Here is a 12,719-nt window from a genome sequence, read left to right as displayed (position 1 = left end):
CATAACCAATGTCCACTATGGATTTAATTCTTGACCTTGAGTTCATATTTAGTTGAGCTCTATCTTCACCACGCAGTGTGACCTGCCACACTGCTTTTTTCCTCTTGATCAGGGGTCATGTACAGAGAACTTTCCTACCCACTCACCTCGATTACCACTGCATAAAATACAGAACAAAGAAGTCCCTGTCAGACCCCACAATTTCTTGCATTTGAGAATTTGGGACAAGCTATTAAAAATGTGAATAACAGTCACATCATACCCACTTCAGCTGATGCCAATGAAGAGGGCAATATGGATAAACTGGATAATCTGAAAAGGACAGACATGTTCTTAGATGCAGTGCCATTAACCTTCATGCTCCATCACAGCATGCTCTAAACATGCTTGATATCTTAGCTATTGCTCTTAGCAATAATAATGTGCTAAAAATACAGTGAAGTCTTTCTTGCCCTTTTAAGGACAAACAATTAAGCAAAAGTGGATTTTGTGGTCATCATTGGCATATTATATCCACTTCCATTGGAACTGTCATATCCCACCTTAAAAACAATGTTGAAAAATTCAAGATGCCAACAAAATTCAAGGTGCAAGCTACTGTAAGGAACTTGCTTTAGCAGGGAAGTTGGACTTGGTCTCCAGAGGTCCTTTCCAACCCTTAGAATTCTGTAATTTTCTGATTATGTTAAAATTTGGCCAAAGTGGTTTTTCCTCCAGGAATTCTTTCTCTTTCTGATAAGTTTAATTTTGCTTTTTATTTATTTATTTATTTTTCTGTTTGTGGGTGCTAACCTAGCAGTTCATTTTACTGTTTCTTTTGCCATTTCATGTTTCCTGTCCTTTCCAGGTCTCTTCCCTCTGAGCCTCTGAATTCTTTATATTCCAGCTGTGACATAATCATCATGATCATCTGCCTCAGCTGCAGTACCTAAGCTGCATTACTGAGGTAAGATTAGCTTGGTTCCTTTTGAAAGATGTTTCTTCTCAGTCTGTCAAATTTTGTCTTTAATCATCTATTGTTTAACTTATGTGGCAATATTTTTCTCCCCATAATAATTCTATTTGTGTAGTCTCTTTTTCATCCTAAACACAGCAAGAAAAATTGAAGTTCAGAGCATGCTTCAGCCTTGAATGTCTACTTTTCTTTTTTACTGGTAATTTTTTTTTTTTTTTTCTGGAAATAAACAGAAAACTGGGAACAGAAATACCTCTTTTCCCTGTTCACCAAGAAAACAAAAAAATCTTTTGTGTCTAAGATGGTGCTGTGTTCTTGGCACAGAACCTCCTGCTAACTAGTCTTTGGCTGAAGAAATTCATACTCCAGGCCTGCTTTAGATAGGCACTTAGTGCTGTTTTAGACGCTGTAGGAACCAAGCCTACAACTACTGACTGCCCAGAAACCCAGGATTTCTCGTAAGTCCTCTGTCATTCCTGCCACAATGTTACTTTTGATTTTGCAGGGCACCTCAAATGGTACTAAGCTCCTTTATTTAGGCAACTGGATCATTTCCCGAAAAGCTCAGTAGTTCTGAGCTTGTGAAATGAATCATAGACATCCTCACAACTGATGAAAGAGGGAACCTAACAATTTGTTTACATGCCTGGCCTTCAAACAGCCAACCCTGGACAAGAAGTACACTCTGAAACTATGTCTAACAAAATGGAGGCAGACTGGGCACATGCTTGCCAAAGGCAGTCTGATCTTGATCCCACAGGTAGGAATACCAGGGATGACAGAGCATGAGTCTAGCATGTGAAAACCACTGTACCTCTGATCATAGAGAGGTCATACCCGGATTACAAGTATGTGTTAAAACTGGCTCTGACGCATCTTAACTGCTAACACTATGCTAGTTTAGATAGACTAGCCAAGGTATGACAGTACATGGTGCAACTGTACATTCATTTTCCTTAGTGACCCCTTGTATTAGTTTAACTTTCTACAGTATAGCACAATTTATTTCAATATCACACAGTCATCTTTTTCTTCAAAGAAAATGTGAACATACTGAACAAAATATTTGTCTTCCAACATTTTTTGCATGCTTTCTGCTGATTTGCTCTCCAAGTCCATCCATATAACCTTTGTTTCGTTTATTCCCTATTAAAACAATTTAAAACTTTCTATAATATCTTGAAGTGTAGTTACTCAAAAACTTTATTACAAGAGTCACAGTGATTACCCTTCCAATATTATAATTGTACGCTACAGTTTTCGGGATGATTATTGAGGAATTGTGTAGCAATTTTAAATAAGAGTGGTTTGTTTGTTTGTCAGTTTATTATGTCCTTCTTTTATTGCTACAATCACATCTGCAAACAATAATCCTTCTATTTTACCCTCTGAGTGTTCAGTTATGGTTCATGAAAAGCTGCCATTTTAATTCTGTTTTCCCACTGTTCCCATCTTATAAACTGCTGCATTATTTGGATTATCTTCCCTCTGCCTTGTTTTCACACATACACCCCAGTAATATATGCAATGGTGATTTTGCTAAAAGCACTGATTTATTTTTCACAAATACAAAGTTTTATAACAAGATTTATAGTCAGGACCCTTGGATGTAAGTTTTATATGATGTATTTACATTTACAAAAAGACAGTGCAAGCAAACTCACCCCTGTATTAGGATGTAAGGGGATTGGAGGACATGCTGCAACATGGGTAACACCACCAAAGCTGACAATGGCAAGTGAAATGTCATTTTCTGTCTTCTGTCACAGACAAAGTTGCTAATTTCCACTGAATTGTAAATTCTTCTCTAATGCTGTTGGAGTGGAAACTTGATAGGGTATATCTCTCACTGCAATGAGAGATGCTACAGCACTGGTAAAAAAAAAAAAAAAAAAAAAAAAAAAAGGTATTAGTAAGAAGGCATCAGAAGCCTGTGGCCCAACTCTGTTGTTTGTCAGAAGTTTTGCTGAAATTATGTCCTAATAACAAGCTGAAACTGAAAACAGGAGTTTAGTCTGGGAACAGACTAAAATAAAGTTAGACTGAAGCATTTTCTTTTCACTTGTTATTATTTATTTAGCAAATTCTGAACAAATTGCAGACTAACATCAATAGGAAAATATTTGTGACTGTCAAAAACATGGCTGTTTTAATGGAAACTCTGACATAACCTTATAAAATAATTTATTTGCAGAAGCCAGAATTTTCAGCTGATGCATACCTTTTTTGTTATTGAAGGCTGTTTTCCTCCTTATACTTACTGAAGTCATTCTTCTGGTTTAGGTTTGTTTAGGAAGAAAAATAAGAAAAAAAATAACAAAAATGTGACTGCTCAGCTATACTTCATGTAGATTTTACTTGGAATCCTCATAACTATTTTTAATTTTTGTTTTTATTTTTTGCCAGTGTTCAGTATCTGTAAACAATCCAGAGTCACGGTACACAATTTGGAATTTTTATTAACTTTTACGACATTGTCAGCAGTGCGAAAGTCAGGTACTGTTCAGGTACTGAAAGCAAAAGAGGTGTTGGCATTGTTCTGTCTCTGCTTAGAAAGTGTGTTGTCCAGTGCCAATCTTGCACATCTAGCTTAGCAACAGATATTGCAACTCTACTCTCCACTGTAGCGGGGCCAGCTAAACTGGAGTTTCTTTCATTAGGAAGCTTGGAGGAGGGCGATACTGTAGTGAAGAAAAAGGTCACTGGAAATAATGATGGTTAAAAGTGAGATACATATGAAATGCAGATCAGTTTTAAGCTTTATTTGTAATAATTCTTCTGGTACTCAAAGGTAATTTCAATCTCAAAACAAGAAATGTAGTTGTTTTTCACAGGGCAGGAGCACCTCCCCTACGAGAACAGGCTTGAGATCTGGGGCTCTTCAGCTTGGAGAAGTGAAAGCTATAGGGGGACCTTCCAGTACCTGACGAGAGCCTACAGGAAAGATGTGGAGGGACTTTTCATAAGGGCAGGTTGTGACAGGACAAGGGGAAATGGTTTTAAACTGGAAGAGGGTAGATTTAGAGTAGATATTAGGAAGAAATACTTTACTGTGAGGGTGATGATACACAGAAACATTTTGTCCAGAGAGGTTGTAGATTTACCTACCTTGGAGACCTTCAAGGTTGGGCTGGATGGAGCTTTGAGCAACCTGGTCTATTGGGAGGTGATCCTGCCTACAGCATTCTAAAAAGAATGAGCTACCTAGTGTATGCCTTGACACCAGCTCAAATCAACTGCAGAAATATTTCACTAGCCAAAATTTATGCTGATTTTGCAAACCAACAAATTTAGTACAAGCTGTGATAAACCTCAGCTGGAGTAAGATGAAAGAGATTTCTTCCGCCTTATGACCTCCTTCACATCTCATGAAAAGAAACTAAAAAATCTCCAAGGACTACCACTGAAACCAGTTTTTCTGTTCTTGATACCATTCTGAGAGTTTTATATCTGCAATCTTAGTCATCCTTTCTGAGAGAGAGAAAGAATTGCTTTTCAGGGATGTAGCTATGTTATTTAGCTAATATCTGGCTGCAAACTCTGTTTTCAACTGATTTAAAGGAGGCATGCAAGTCTTAAAATTATGACAAGCTAAATGGAGTGTTAAGGAGAAAGACTCAAATAAGTGTATCCACTGAGGAAAAGCCATTTGGCCACAGCCTCGTGGCCAGAAACCATGTACAACTGCCAGGAAGCAGACCACATATGAATAACTCCATATGCTGTTTTTGACCAAAGAGATATCCCTGGGACAAAAAGCATTTCACAGGAAACTGGACTTCATTAACTTTGCTGCTCACAGAACAATTTGCTGTTATAAAGTGGAAGACAAAATGTAGAGAATAAAAAAAGAAAAAAACGTCAATAAAAACAATGAAAAAGAGAACATAGTCTAGCTAAGAACAATGACCAAGTTACTAATTTAAAGTATAGAATCATAGAATTGTTTGAGTTGGAAGAGATCTTTAAAGGTCATCTAGAACAACTCCACTACAATGAATATGGGCACCTACAACTAGAACAGATTGATTAGAGCTCCATCCAGCCTGACCTTGAATGTCTCTAAAGACAGGGGATCCACATCTCTTGGCGACCTGCTCCACTGTTTCATCACCCTTATTGTAAAAACTTCTCCCTTATATGTAAAAAACTTCTTCCTTATATCTAATCTAAATCTCCCCTTTTAGTTTGAAACCTTTCCCCTTGTCCTATCACAACAATTTGGGCCCTTCTTTCTCAGAGTTCCCCTGAAAGAAGACCTACTAAAAGGCTACTGCCAGGTCCGCCAGATCTTTCTCTTCTCCATTCTGAACACTGACAGATCTCTCAGCCCATCCTCATAGGAGAGGTGTTCCATCCCTTGGATCATTTTTGTGGCTCTCCCCTGGACACACTCAACAGGTCTGTGTCTCTTCTGTACTGAGGACTCCATACCTGGATGCAGTACTCCAGGTATGGTCTCACCAGCACAGTGCAGAGGGGCAGGATCACCTCCTTTGACCTGCTTACCACACTTTTTGATGCAGCCCAAGATACATCTAAATTTCTGGGCTTCAAGGGCACATTGGTGGCTCATGTCCAGCTTGTCATCTACCACTACCCTAAGTCCTTTTCAGCAGGGCTGTGCTCTATCCTTTTATCCTCCAGCTTGTACTAAAAGCAGGTTTGTCGCAACACAAGTGCAAGACCTTGTATATGGCTTTGTTGAACTTCATGATGTTTGGGCCCTCTGCTCAAACCTGTTTAGGTCCTTTGGGATGGCATCCCATCCCTCAGTTGTGTGGTCAACCACATCACATAGCTTAGTGTCATCCACAAACTTGCACAGAGTGCACTCAATGCCACTGTCAACATCATTGACGAAGATGTTAAGAGCATCGGTCCCAGTACAGGTCCCCAAGGGAACACTACTTGTCACTGGCCTCTAGATGTTAAGCCATTGGCCACCACTCTCTGGGTAATCTTGCAACCAGTTCCTTTTTCACTGTATGTTCTACCCATCAAATCCACACCTTTCTGCTTTGGAAAGAAGGATGTTATAGGGGACTGTGTCAAAGATCTTACTGGAGTCCACATAGATGACACTTGCCTCTTTCTTTGTCCACTGATGCAGTTACATCATCATAGAAGGCCACTAAATTGGTCAGGCAGGACTTGACGTTAATAAAGCCATGATGGTTGTCACCTCCTGTCTTCCCTGTGCTTTAGCATAGCTTCTAGGAGGTACTGTTTCATGATCTTTCCCAGCACAGAGATGAGGCCGAAAGGTCAGCAGTTTCCTGGGTCATTAATTCTACCCTTCTTAAAAATGGATGCAACATTCCCTTTTCTTCAGTCACCAGGGGCTTTGTCTGATCATCATGACTTTTCACATATAATAGAGACTTAGCAACTACATCAGCCAATTCCCTCAGGACTCTTCTATGCACTTTATTGGGACCCATAGACTTATGGATGCTCAGGTTCCTCAGGTGATTACAAACCTGGTCTTCATTTACAGTGGAAGTGTTCTGCTCTCAATACTTCATAACAGAAAAAGAAAGAAAAGTGAAACTTGAAATGTAGCAAGCCTGTGTCCTACCATCTTGATTCAGATGTATACTTGAAAATTTGGATGATAATGCATTGGATCAACAGTAATCTAGAAATCTCTTAAGAGTGTTCTCCTCTTGTTATATTTCAAATACTCTCCATTTACTGTCACAGCTGAAATACAGGATTGCGGAGATTTGAACACAAAAATTAATCAACCACTGGAAGATTCAAATAACAGCATTTTGACTCTTTTAAAAGTTTGTTTTCATTTACACATTTTGGATTTTCAAATGTTCTGGCTTACAGAATCAAGTTTTCTTTGAAAGGGGGAAATCCATCTATGCATCGGTGCACCCTAGGTATTATGGACTTGCTTCCAATGTATGGTTCTACCTAGTTCAGTGAAACTGGAGACTAAACCCAGTGTTTTTCCTCAACAGTTTCAAACTGAATATTGGGGTCTCTCTCAGTTCCAGACAGCATATTTTTGAGCAGATTATTTATTAATTTTAGGAGGACAAGTCAAATCTGATGAGACTATTGTAGCTAGTAAGTGATTTTCTCCTGAGTCCAATGGGCTGGGAATCAAATACACATTCATCCTCTCAGGCAGAAGGACTGCAAGAAGCTGCCTCAGCAATTTTCAAGTTTGTTCTGAGTGGGGAACAAGGAATGCAAAGAGGCTTCCAAAGCAGAAAGGGAACCAAAATTCTCAGGCTGCACTTTGTCCTCTCTCAGAGGACTTCACTCTAGACTCTTTCCAGTACAGATCTATTTAGACGTAAGTTTTGCCAGATCACTTTCTTTCTTAAAGTAAACTGAATGCAAATTAAAAGCATAGTTCTGTGACACTAGACGTGTAAGTAGGGCAAATTGAATCTTCCAGAATTCTTTGTTTTGTGTGAATTCCTCCAGTCATTTTATCCACACACGTATTTTTATCTGTTAATATATTTTTGCTAGACATCTTGGGCCAGACTTTAAGCTTCTCTATGAGAGTATGTTAGATTATACATTTCACATAGGATATCTAAGAAGAAAAGTAGATGACGACTTTGATTATTCAGCTTGGGAATGCACCTGACCCACAAAGCTGTGTTTCACATTCAGTCCATGAACTGTGGGATCTATGGGATTATTCACAAATTTGAAATTAAGCATATGCTTCCACACATTGTTGGATCAGAAACTAGAGTTATGACTAAAAAAAATCTGAGCCAAGATTTACATTTGTTCTGGTACGGAAATAAGGACAAACTACAAACCTTGTATCTCGAGGCCAATTTGACTTTCCTTCATGTTCAGGAAAGAAGGATTTGATTGAGTTATTTTGCCTATTCACCATTTGAGGAATTGATTATCTATTTAAAGAAACATAATATTTTCCCTGCTTATATTACTGCAATTAGTAGAATTTATGTCCACTGTGTTTATGGTAATTTTATGCATAATAAATATTGTAAGTGGAAGGAACAGATAGTTGGGGTCTGGATTAGCAAAGAGAGCTTTAAAGAGATTTTTTTTTTTTTTTTATCCTGAGACTAACAATAAGAACTGTGGAGGAGAATTTCATTTTCTTTTCATTCATTTAGAAGTATTTTAACAGAGGAGCCCCTTCAATTCTCAATCAGCTTTTCCACAGAATAAAGCAGACAAAAAATATTAAGATGGTGAAACACAAATACTGTTGAGTGTTATGATGAAATACATTGTTGGGAAAATATTCCTGAAGGTAATTTAGTACTTTTCACCTCTTTCTTTCCTTTCCTCTACCTCCTCTTCTTTCTTTTCAATAATGTGTACCTCAGTTTCCTCAGAGAATTATTGATTAAAGTGCAGTATAAGGTACTAGTGGGCTGAATTATTGCACTGAGATGGTGATTTAAGGAAATGTAGCAGATGTGTTGTTGTTTTTTTCCTAATGCATTCTTTGTTTGTGGTGGGTTTTTTTTGTTGCTCTTTTGTTTTTCATTTTTAAAGGGAAAATGCTGGGATAAGAGGAAGTCTTAGGCAGCCAAGAATAAAGATTCCCATTTCTAGCTCTCTAACTAGAAAATTCAGTTAGCTTATGATGATAAGTATGTCATATGGCTACCTTCAGTTCTTGTTTGATGTATTTCTAAAACATTTTGGTAGTTGTTCCCCTCCTCTGAGAACCAAGAACATCATAGAACATGTAAATCTATTTGGTCTGCCCTAAGAAACAATTATCCCCTTCTTTCTTTTGGCTGGGGCTAGTAGTGGATGTTAGTGTTAAATGTAAACTAACAGATAAAATTAAAATGAAGATTGAGTCAATTGTTTAAAACAAGGGAAAAAGAAGCTCTGAAAGTTGATTAACAGATTCCAGGGAACTGCATGTAATGTATGAAGCAAAATAGCAGCTGTGATAGAAAGGGTAGTATTTTAGGATTGCTCAATGTTAAACTCAAGAGTGACAGCCACATTGCTGCTGAAGATGACTCACATCTGCTCTTCTGTCAGATATTTAGGAAGCAATTTTGTGTGTGTGTGTGATAAGCATGATTGTACTTGTCCAGTAACTAATATATGCTTGTATATTTTTTCAGTGTATTCAGAGCACTCAGTGTTATTAAAAACTGTGCCTTTACAACAAAAGCTGACAGTATTGTTCTGTAATACAGACCAGAGCCAATCTTTATGACAGTAAACTTTGAGTTGTGTTGAGCAGGAAATGTTATAAATGTGAATGCAATTAGAAATAGGCAAATTATTAACAAATGCTTTTGAATACAGAATGTGCTACAGTGAGTGCCTCCTTCATCAATAGAAATTAATGGTCTCACACCTACAGATGACTCTGCCAGAATGAAATATCTGGAGTGATTTGGAAAGATCACTGTGATTTCTCACATGCTTGTACTCAGAAGGTCCATATTTTAATTTCTGGAATAAACATTACGTGTTGAGAAACACATATGATCATAATTGCCCTGAACAATGCTCTGTTTTCTCAAGACGTATGCATGACAGAACTGTGCTTGATGACCTACAGAGCCTCATCTAAATCTTTCTGCTGTATTTTTCTTCCACTTGCTACAAACCTTATTTTTGGTAGTCGAGGTTTGGTGTCCCAATTATCATGAAATACCACATATCAACATAAAATGCCTGGGTTCACTGTCTGGGTCCTCAAAAATTACAATTTAAGCTATGATTGCATGAGCAACTGAATCAGTCTAGTTGATTGCTGCAGCTGAAGTAGCTTGTCTTATTTTTTCCTTATCTATTTCCTTTATCTCCCTGCCTTTGACCTTCTTCCATCTCTTTCTCCTTGCTTCCTAGATTTCATTAGACACGCCTCTGAGCAAATTCAACATCACTGAGTTGATAGAAAACCATCCACTTCTTTTTGTAAGAATATTTCTGCTTTGATGTTAGTAAGTTAAAATTGCTTATGGTGGGGTGTCATAGGTGCTTGTCAGATTTCAGTACTGTCTTATTAGGTTCTGTTAGATATTTCACATGAAGAGGGTTTAATATTTAATACTAAATTTTTTAATATTTAATACTAAATTTACATATTTGCATATACTTGATGTTACATAGGATTTTAATTTAGTTGAGTGATACAACTGTTTAGCTAAACCACAGTACAAGCACATCTTCTTTGAGCCACCTTCTGCTACTGGAATTTGTTGGCTGGTGCACAGTAGACACAGGCACCCCAAAGCAGAGAGCAAGGAAGGGAATGGAAGGGATGGGGAAGTATAAACTGCTGAGTCAATTTATCAGGCCTCATGAAACTGCAGCCCTGTTTAGCTCTCCATGAGAACTAAGTAACATCTACCCAATATTGATAGATATTCAGAAATTTAATTGCACATAAATTTTAGTTTCTCTATTCTCTTGCCTTTCTACTGTAGTACAAGGTCTGTATTTTCCCTACTCTACCATTATCACCAATTTCTGGAAATGCAATTCTTAAATTTGACTTTCTGGATGAATCCTCATGGAAGACTTCAGAATTGCATAAGGAACCTCATACTAGTAGTAAGTAGACTAATTTCAAAATTAGACTAATTTTAGAAGCACGTTTCTGTGAAAGACCTAATTTACTCTGCTTTTCGGCTCAATCATCTGTGGAGACCCAAATCCATAATTTCAGCAACACTGCTAGTTGTGGCCAGTCCACAACCTTAACAAAGTACAAACACACCATCAGTCTGGCTCTGACAGAACTTTTCCATGTTTTCTGTCTTCAAAGCAATGCCACTAATACCAGTCTCCAGCAGCAATTCTAGAGAAAATATGCCATTTTTTTGTTAGTTGTAAATAATATTTTAAAGCACAAGATTTTTGGCTTAGCTCACCCTCATAAGGACAATCACAATGGCAGCCTAGAGACCAAATTTTATGCCTTATAAACCAGGAAAAATTCTTTACAGCTGGCTGTAGCCAAAGCTTCTTTTATTACTGGCATCTGACAAGTATTTTCTATTCAATCCATTTCTATAGCTTAAATCTCTTTTCTACAAAAAAAAAAAAAAAAAAAAAAAAAAAAAAAAAAGAGAGAGAAAGAGCATGGCAAACCATCAGTATGGTGGTACCTCCTTCTTTCTCTACCTACCTCATCTATCTGGAGAAGTGAACTGTTGGTGCTTGTAAAGAAGTAATGTTTTAATATTCTGTTTTTTTTATTTTCACTTATCATTGAATATGGCTTATTTTCTACCAAAAAAGTCCTGTGCATCTTAATACCTTAAGGTCAGAGGATTTTAGAAAGGAGCTGTTTAGCATGTTCATTAAGAAAATGCAGAAATGAAGCTTCTGATCTAAAAGCAGTTTACAAGACGTCACCCAGTCAACTAGTAGAAGAGAAATGTTTCAGATATAGCCCTTTGCTCAGTGGCTAATACCTTCATCAGTGTACTCCTTTGACACTACTTGATGACATTTGATCTCTAAAGTGGTATACAGGATGTTAGAATATAGTGATTTACTATGGAAGGTTCAGTGAATGATTCTCTGAAATGAAAACAAGTCACTGCATAAGTCCAGACCCATAGAGCATGGTAAAATTCTATAAATGTAGATGTCTGGTACCACAGGTTTTCCAAGACACATACAGGAGGCTGGTGGACAAGACACGAGACAGAAAGGAGGCATATGTATGCCCTTCTGGACTAGTATCTGAGTGCTATGCAGAGTATCTTGGGACATCTGAAAAGGCAAAGATCATCCTTATCTTAAAAACTGAGCAGAGGCAATTATGTTTGCTTTTATATTTCAGGGATGCTGAGAAAGGAAGGGCACATAAAAAAATCTCATGTCAGCTTTTAAATACAGTCCACAACTTCTGTCTACAATACATGCTTTGTATAGCCAACATTTGCCAAGAATTACCTTTTCTGTGGAAAGACAATAACTCTCACAACTAATACAGATCTAGGGGAATTCTAACTTTACAATGACACCCCCTGCAACTGAACTGCCCTCAGGGCTTTATTTCATTGGTTGTTGTTGTTTCAGTTATTAACTGTCTTCCATACAATACTGGGAGAAAAATCAAGTTGGGAAATGGCAGTATGTGGCTTGCCCATGCATTTTTAAATCATCTTCTTCAGTTTACAATGAAGGCTTTAAGTAAATGACCATGGAATATTTATGTCACAAATCCCTTGCCTAATTGAAGAAAGATGATATATAACAAACAAATAAGGAAAGGTCCTTATCATGTTTTCAAGACACCAAGTTGTATGCCTTCTTAAAAATGTTGTACTAGACTTGCTTTGAAACACCTATCTTCAGTCACACCAGGCAAGATTCAAAAAATGTACCACAGTAGAACTGGGTTAAGATAGTCTGAGAAACTGATCTCTTTAGCTCCCCTGCCTCTGACCTTTGAGGTGGATAATTGTTTTCTTCTTTAGTTCTTTATCAGTAAAAAAAAAAAAAATATCTGCCAAAATTATGCAAGAAATAAGTGTCACTGAATAATTATGTTAATCCAATAGTTTTTAAACACTTTTTTTTAGATGTCTGCCAACTGAGTTTTGTAAATTAATCTGTTCTGATCTGCTTTAATGACAAATAAAGCCTAAAAATCCCTGCTATGTGAAGCTGGTGCTACCTCTCATACATAGCAATGTAATTAGAATCACAACATTTTTTCTCACAAGAATTTCTGTTGAGTATGATTATTTTGGTGTTTTCTTCATAAATACTTGAGAAGAGGGCATCATTCTTTGACTTTCCTCTGAGTCAG

Source organism: Phasianus colchicus, chromosome 2, assembly GCF_987193195.1.
Source record: "Phasianus colchicus chromosome 2, bPhaCol1.hap1.1, whole genome shotgun sequence".
Classification (NCBI taxonomy): Eukaryota; Metazoa; Chordata; class Aves; order Galliformes; family Phasianidae; genus Phasianus; species Phasianus colchicus.
This window is presented reverse-complemented; position numbering follows the sequence as displayed.